This window comes from Curcuma longa, unplaced genomic scaffold (genome assembly GCF_044706935.1).
Source record: "Curcuma longa cultivar G26 ecotype Majalengka, Jawa Barat unplaced genomic scaffold, ITB_CL_G26_1.1 contig_20388, whole genome shotgun sequence".
Taxonomy (NCBI): Eukaryota; Viridiplantae; Streptophyta; class Magnoliopsida; order Zingiberales; family Zingiberaceae; genus Curcuma; species Curcuma longa.
In genome coordinates, this window is record NW_027431361.1 from 3,874 (window position 1) to 12,225 (window position 8,352).

At 38.6% G+C, this 8,352-nt stretch overlaps 1 long non-coding RNA gene across 1 annotated transcript; it reads right to left on the reverse strand.

Annotated features, from left to right (window-relative positions):
- Positions 1-3,739: 3,739 nt before the first annotated feature.
- LOC141817402 (uncharacterized) lies at positions 3,740-5,163 on the reverse strand. The gene is made up of 3 exons (XR_012600818.1): positions 5,040-5,163; positions 4,788-4,889; positions 3,740-3,890 (listed from the first exon to the last, which is right to left on the reverse strand). It is a non-coding gene; the product is annotated as an uncharacterized LOC141817402 (long non-coding RNA).
- Positions 5,164-8,352: the final 3,189 nt, after the last annotated feature.

The window sequence follows — 8,352 nt, forward strand, 5'->3', positions numbered from 1 at the left end:
GAGTTTCTTATATTGTTTTCATTGTAAAATATTTTATTTCTATTCACAACATCCCAATTAGGAGAGTTGAAACAAATTAGAATTCTCAATTCTCTACGACGTCTAGGAGATAGAATATTTTCAGGAACAAGGAGATCATAATAATCTGGATTCCCATTCACAAGCATATTTCTATGTTGTTCAGTAGATTGGTATGAGGTCTTTTAGGTAAAGGTTGAAAATAAAATCATGAGGGTGTGGGCCCAAAGTGGACAATATCATACCGTTGTAGAGATATATATGGATTTCATCCAATCTAATAGTGGTATCAGAGCAGGCTATGTAAAGCCAAACAAAGAAATAGTTGGGGCTCTTAGTAAGAGGTCCGTTGGGACTGTTTAGGGGACGGGTTCATTGGGATCGTTAAGGGGGTCCGTTGGGACCCGGACTAATAAGGGGTCCGTTGGGACCGTTAAGGGAAGCTCCTAGTGGTCCTTTGTTTGAGAGGTAGATTGTTGGGATATAATCAAAGTCACACATTGGAAATACATAGAAAAGATTCTAAACTTATAAGATGAAAGATATCTCAATTAGTATGAGATTAGGTGTTAGTATCGATGAATACATAGAAAAGATTCTAGACTTTTAAGATGAAAGATATCTCAATTGGTATGAAGTTAGCTGTTATATATATCGATGGATATATAAAAAAGATTCTAGACTTATAAGATGAAAGATATCTTAATTGGTATGAGATTAGCTGTTAGTATCGATGGAATCCATATATATCTCTACAACGGTATGATATTGTCCACTTTGGACCCACACCCTCATAGTTTATTTTTGGACTTTACCCAAAAGGTCTCATACCAATTGAGATATCTTCCATCTTATAAGCTCAAAATCTTTTCTATGTATTTTCAATGTGGGACTTTGATTGTATCCCAACAATCTACTCCTCAAGCAAAGGGCCACTGGGAGCCCCCCCTTAACGGTCCCAACGGGCCCGCCCCCCTTAACGGTCCCAACGTGAAGTCTCAGATCCAAAGTGGATAATATCATATTATTGTGGAGATATGTTGAAAGATTCCAATTGAATGAATTGAAATTAATAAGAAGTGGGCAATATATACGAACCAAACCCACATTGGAAATACATAGAAAAGAATATGGGCTTATAAGATTGAAGATATTTCAATTGGTATGAGGTCTTTTGGGTAAAGGCTAAAAATAAAACTATGAGGGTGTGGACCACGATTTGGCCGGAAACCGGCCGCGATTCGGCCGCCAGTGGCTGTGCGCCGGATTCGGCAATTTTTGGCCGAATTCGGCCAGATTCCGACCACAATCCGATCGGAATCCGACGTCGGTCGGCGTGCCGGCGAGTGGGCCATCGATCGCGACCAGCTCGACGGTCTCCGGTGGCCGGACGGCGTGGCGATGGCGGCGAGAGTGGCTGGGGTAGGGTTAAGTAATTTAAGATTTTCCTTTAGGGTTTAGAAGTTGAGTTATAATATTAAACACAAAAAAAATTTAGTTCCTCATAGAATGTGTTGGATAAGAGGTGTGAGATAACAACTCAGCACATCCGGTGAGCAATTATATTTTTTATTTTAAAATTTTTGTGTTTAATACTATAACCTCTAAATTTTAAAGACAAAATCTTAAATAGCTTAATTTTAAAAATAAAAAAAATAACATTGTTATTGTTCAAGCGCCTCGAACATGAACACTATCATTTTATTTTGTTTTATTTTATTTTTTACGGTTAAGCGATTTAAGATTTTTCTTTTAGGATTTAGAAATTGGGTTATAGTATTAAATATAAAAAAGTTTCAAAACGAATAAATTTTAGTTGCTCACGAGATGTGTCAGAATATTGTTATCCCGTGTTTCTTATCCGATAGACTTCGTGACCAATTAATTTTTTTTATTTTAAAATTTTTTTATATTTAATATTATAACACAATCTCTAAATTATAAAAAAAATATTAAATGACTTGATTATAAATAATAATAATAATAATCAAACTGCGAGACAAAACGTGCAAAATATGTATATGGCTTATTGTCCACTAAATAACGTGGATGAGTTGGCATGATAATAATGTTCCCGTACAAATTAGGGGCAGTGTCGATTATATATTATATATCCTTTAAAGCTAGCAGGATACTGTTTTTTAGTTTTAAGTCCCATAAATTTGCCTCTCCTCAACATCTATAAATAGATGGGCCTTACACCATACTAATCAACAATCACTTGAGTGAAGTGAGTGATATCCATACGTATCTTAACCATGGCTGCCCTTGTCATCCTCTCTGCTGCTGTCTTCCTCGGCCTCCTCCTGCCTTCCTCCATGGCCTACAACATTCTCTCTGGCGGCGACATGCTGATCATGAACACCGGCGAATCCCTCACCCAAGGGGATTATACCTTCATCATGCAGTCCGACTGCAACTGTACGACAATGGCCGGGCCGTGTGAGGCTCACATACGAACGGCCAAGGCTGCAACTACTGCGTCCTCCGCCTGCAGACCGACGGCAACCTTGTCATCTACGACGGAAGCAACAGGCCTGTTTGGGTGAGCGGCGGGGGCGGCTCGCGGGGCAACTACATCCTCATCCTGCAGCGCGACCGCAACGTCGTCATCTACAGTGTTGATAATTGATCCAAAATTAATCGTGGAGTTAATGGGTTGATGACGTGGCAATTAGTGGTAGTAATGGTGAGAAGAAAAGTGTCTAGGTTCAATGTATTTTCATTAGTTGAGTTAGTGGGAGATATTTATGGAGTTAATGAGTTTTAATGTATTATGTAAGTAGCTTATAAATATGCTACGTATCATGAATGAATTAATTAGAGAAAAATAATTATTGTGTAATCTCCGTGTCTATTTTCTACCTCCTATTATCTTCCTCCTTAATTTCTCTAACAGTGGTATCAGAGCCAGGTTCGACGTGTCCTAGTTGCTTTCAATGGCGATTAATGGAGTTTCTCAACCTCTCATCCCCATTTTCAAAGGCGAGTGCTACGAATTTGGGAGCATCAAAATGAAAATTCTATTTAGATCTCAAGATCTTTGGGATTTACTAGAGAAAGTTCACTACAAGAAAAAAAGGATTTCCCGGCGGTTTAAAAATCGTTTAGCGGCGGTTTGGAACCGCCGCAAAACCATTTCCCGGCGGTTTACCAAACCGCCGCGGATAACGGTGTCGTTAAACCATTTAGCGGCGGTTTTAGAAAACCGCTGGAATAACCGCCACTAAAATAGATTTCCCGGCGGTTTGTTTTGCGGCGGTTAGAAATGATTTCCCGGCGGTTCTTTTAACGGCGGTTAGAAATGATTTCCCGGCGGTTGTTTTTTACGGCGGTTCAAAATACTTTCCCGGCGGTTCTTTTTACCGGCGGTTCGAAATGGTTTCCCGGCGGTTTGCCAAAACCGCCGCGAAATGGTTTCCCGGCGGTTTGCCAAAACCGCCGCAAAATGGTTTCCCGGCGGTTTGCTAAAAGTGCCGCGAAATAATTTCCCGACAGTTTAAATTTTGAATGTACAATTATAGAATTTTCAGCATGCAATAATTTTTATAAATAAATAAATAGAAAAATTTAACCAAAAATTATAATAAATAGGAAATTTTACTTCATTAATTTCTTGCAAAACTAGTGAACAAATATGAGTCATTACACACGAATATCAAAGTTGTCAGATGTCAAATACAGTGAATTTAGGTTATAAAAAAATTAAAACTTTGCTTGTTACAAAAAAACTGAGAAATCTCTCTAGCTTTATCAGATGTCAAATCTTAGAAATAGATCCCTCGCTTTTCCTTCAACCAGGTTGCAAATTCGTTGCTTTTTGAAAAATAGTCATCCTTGGAGAGCTCTTCAAACTTGTAAAGTAGTCATGCCTGCACAAGTACAAAAAAAAATTAAAAGAGACAAACTATAATCTAAAGATCACTGAAATGAATGCTATTGTTTATCACAAAAAACTAAAAGAGATAAACTACTAAGAACAAACAAACGTATCAATAATAAAAAACTCTACAGCTACATGGACTTGTAAATCTGGAACTTCTAAAAGCTAAATCAAGTAAAGCTAAATTTCTATGCTCTAAGATCGTAGAAATTCATATAGGTCCAGAAGGACATCTATAATAGAAACTATAATTTGAGAGACATCTATAATAAGTCACAGAAACAACAAAAGTTGACCAATTTTAACTACTTGACACCAATTGATCAAATAGAAACTATAATTTGTTGCTTGCTGATCTCAATAGTAAGAGTTTATTTTGCTAATATTAGACGATCCAAATTTCTGCCTCTTCAATAGTCTAACTACGTGATTTAGAATATCCCATCAAAAGTTCACTGCATTAACTACAAAAAGAGAAAACCTAAGGAAAATGAAATTTTAGATAGCTGCTGATGAACTCTTAATTATGTGTCTGCTATTAACATCATGGAAGTGGATTCTAACAACATAACAAGGCTCAAATCTCATTTTTCCTTAACTTTGTTCATATCCACTTTTTAGTCATTAGAGAATACTTAGGCTGCTGTAGACCACAAGCATCAAGTGGAAATTTCAGGAATAAGTTGAGAGAATAAAAGGTCACATACAGAACATCTGAATTCTGCAAAAGACACAAGCCACATGCAAAAAGAAGAATGAGATAACAATGTCCAATACAAAAATGTGCAAGAGATATGGACTAGAAACAAGCCATATGCAACAAAGAACCAACAAAAGTTTAGAAGTTGAAAGTCTACTTATCTGCTCAACACCAAGAACTTCCTACCTCCAGAAAAAGGTCACCAAAATATATTTTATCACCATGATCAACCAAATGATCTGCTTGTGTGGTGCTTGCTTTAGATATCATAGACTTTACCCCTGGCATCTTTTTCTGTAAGGTATTTAGTCAGTCAATATTTAAGTTGGAAATTTCATGACATGCTTATTATGAAAATCAATAACACAAGTATTTTGATGCTGCCATATGAACGGAAAAAAAATGCTCAAGTATATAATTTTACAAATGATAGCTTACCTTTATCAAACCCGTACCTGTGACATGATCAGCATGCACATGAGTATTCATAGCATAGATAAGTTTCAAACCCAGTTCTTTAACAAGAGTTATATCTCTATCCACTGTTTTGTCTATAGGATCGACCAGCTACATAAATAAATGATACCATTCAACAATATGTGTGATTTAAATCAATTTGAAGCATATATTTAACTGTTAATGACAAAACAAAAGATTTTCCATGTAGAAGGTTGGGTGAACAAAATGCAAAGGCATGATGCAAGAAAGCACATGGATACACGAAAACAATCCGAGATCGATCAACCTGCAAGAACAAACACAGAAGTATCAATCAGTAAAAGCTGAAAAAATTACATCAATCGAACTAAAAGAAAGTGATGAATTAGTAAAGACAATCGCAAATCCTAGTGCAAAGAACTGAATTCCGAGACCTAACGAAAATCATGTGAACAGGAAATTGATATTACAAGAATCAAAATTTTGACACACACCAGAACTTACCTCAACCAGAACACACAGGGCAAACCCTCCTTCCCTGGATCGAAGCGATTGCGACGATGATCGGACTCGCGAAGACGGAGGAGATGCGGGAACAAAGGTGCCGGGGCTGATCACGAGTGGTACCACCAGGATTATCAACAAGAAAAGGAGCTATGTGCAGTACCACCCCGAATTAGGGCAGTCGGGCTTTCTCCTGTGTGCGGCGGCGGCTTGTGGCAGCAGGGGCAGCTTCGCCCAGGCGGCGGCTGACGATGAGGGATCGCGGCTCTGCTCCAAGGAGATTAGTGACGGTGGAGGCAACCAATGAAGAAGAGGGGAAGGCCGGCGTTTTCTCCGGGCGGCGCAGGGGCTGCGGCGTTGTGGCGGCAGTAGATGGGCGGCGTCGGCTGGTGCGGGCTTGTCTTGCGGAAGTCACGAGCTGTTGAGGGAGAAGCTTTGGCCGGTGCTGCTTCGGTGGAAGAAGAAGAAGAGAGGGAAAATGCCGCCGGGAGAGGAGAGGGCGAAGGGCGAAGGGCGAAGGGCTGCGACTTCGGTGAAGGAGAAGAAGCGGCGCGACCTTATTATAACGAGGAAGGGCGAAGGGCTAGGGCAGCAGTTCAGCGAAGGAGGGTTATTATAAGAACCGCCGCTAATAACCACAGTTAAATAATCGTCGTTAAAAATTTATTTTTGCGGCGATTAATTGAAACCGCCGCAAAAACAGATAATAGCGACGGTTTTAAAAACCGCCGCTAGATAACCGCCGCTAAAAATTTATTTTTGCGACGGTTAATTGAAACCGCCGGGAAAAAGGATAATAGCAGCGGTTTTAAGAACCGCCGCTAAAAATTTCTTTTTGCGGCGGTTAATTGAAACCGCCGGGAAAAAGGATAATAGCGGCGGTTTTAAGAACCGCCGCTAAATAACTGCCGCAAAACCGTGATTTTTTGAAAGTCGTAGTGGCATTGTTCATCCTTCAACAAGCAGTACATGAGACGATTTTCTCCAGAATTGCAACTGTCTCATTTTCCAAAGAAGCATGGGAAATACTGCAGAAAGAATTCCAAGGCTCCTCTCGAGTGATAGCAGTTAAACTCCAGACTCTCAGAAGTGAATTTGAAGCCTTGCTTATGAAGGGTAATGAAACTTTACAAGATTTTTTATCTCATATGGAGAAAATATTACTGATGCAATTATTGTTTCGAAAGTTTTGCGAAGTTTGACTCCGAAATATGATTACATAGTAACTGCGATTGAGGAGGCTAAAGATCTTTCGATTTTCTCTTTTGATGAACTAATGGGTTCTTTGCAAGCTCATGAGGCAAGGCAAAATCGATCAGTTGAGAAGAATGATGAAAAGGCATTTCAAGTGAAGGGGGAGACAGAAAAAAAGGAAGACTTCGCTGGCAGAGGTCGTGGAAGAGGAGGCTTTCGTGGTAGAGGACGTGGCAGAGGAAGAAGTAACTTTGATAGACAATTCAACGGGGATCAGAAATGGAACAAAAATTCTGTTCAGTGTTATGGTTGCAAAAGATTTGGGCATATAAAGGCAAATTGCAGAAATAGCTCACAAGCAAATTATGTGCAAGAAGGAAATGAAGAAAGTAAGTTATTTATGGTTCATTCTAATTCCAATGAAGTTCAAAACGATATTTGGTTTTTGGATAGTGGATGTTCGAATCACATGACTGACAATAAGTCATTATTTAAAGAGCTTGATGAATCTCAGAAGATGCTAGTAAGACTTGGAGATAATAAGCAAATACAAGTCGAAGGCAAAGGCACTATTGCCGTGGAGACTAGCAATGGTAAAGTAAAATTACTTTACAATGTTTATTTTGTTCCTAATTTGGCACATAGTTTGTTAAGTGTTGGACAATTGATGATGGGTGGATATGCAATTTTATTTGATAATGGAGCTTGTGTTATTACTGACAAAGATTCAGGGCAGTCTATTGTCAATGTGCAAATGACAGAAAATAAGATGTTTCCACTTAAAATCTCTAATGTGGGAAACCAAGCTCTTATTGCTAGTGAAGATAATGAATCCAAGATGTGGCATCTGAGATATGGGCATCTCAACATCAAAGGAATGCAGTTGTTAAATCAGAAAGGTATGGTTTTTGGATTACCGCAAATTAGTACTCTTGGTTTATGTGAAGGATGTGTTTATGGAAAACAAACAAGGAAGTCTTTTCCAATTGGGCAATCATGGAGAGCTTCTGAATGTCTTGAATTAATTCATGCTGATTTATGCGGGCCTATGAAAACTACATCACTTGGTGGGAGTAAATATTTTTTGATGTTTACTGATGATTTTAGTCGAATGAGTTGGGTTTATTTTTTAGCAAACAAATCAGAGACTTTTGAGAATTTCAGAAAATTCAAGGCGCTTGTGGAAAATCAAAAGGGTTCTTTAATAAAAACTCTTCGTACAGATCGAGGAGGTGAGTTTTTATCTAAAGAATTTAATCTGTTTTGTGAAGAACATGGTATTCACAGGGAATTGACGACACCTTATACACCGGAGCAAAATGGTGTCGCCGAGCGAAAAAATCGAACAGTTGTAGAAATGGCTAGAAGTTTGCTGAATATCAGAGGGCTTCCAAATCTTTTCTGGGCTGAAGCAGTGGCCACATCAGTTTATTTGCTGAATATTTCTCCAACAAGGCAGTCTTAAATCAAACACCATATGAAGCATGGCGAGGTAGAAAACCATCGGTAAATCATTTAAGAATTTTTGGATGTATTGCATATGCTTTGGTAAATTCTCAATTTCGTCATAAACTTGAGAATAAATCTGAAAAATGCATTTTTGTTGGATATTGCA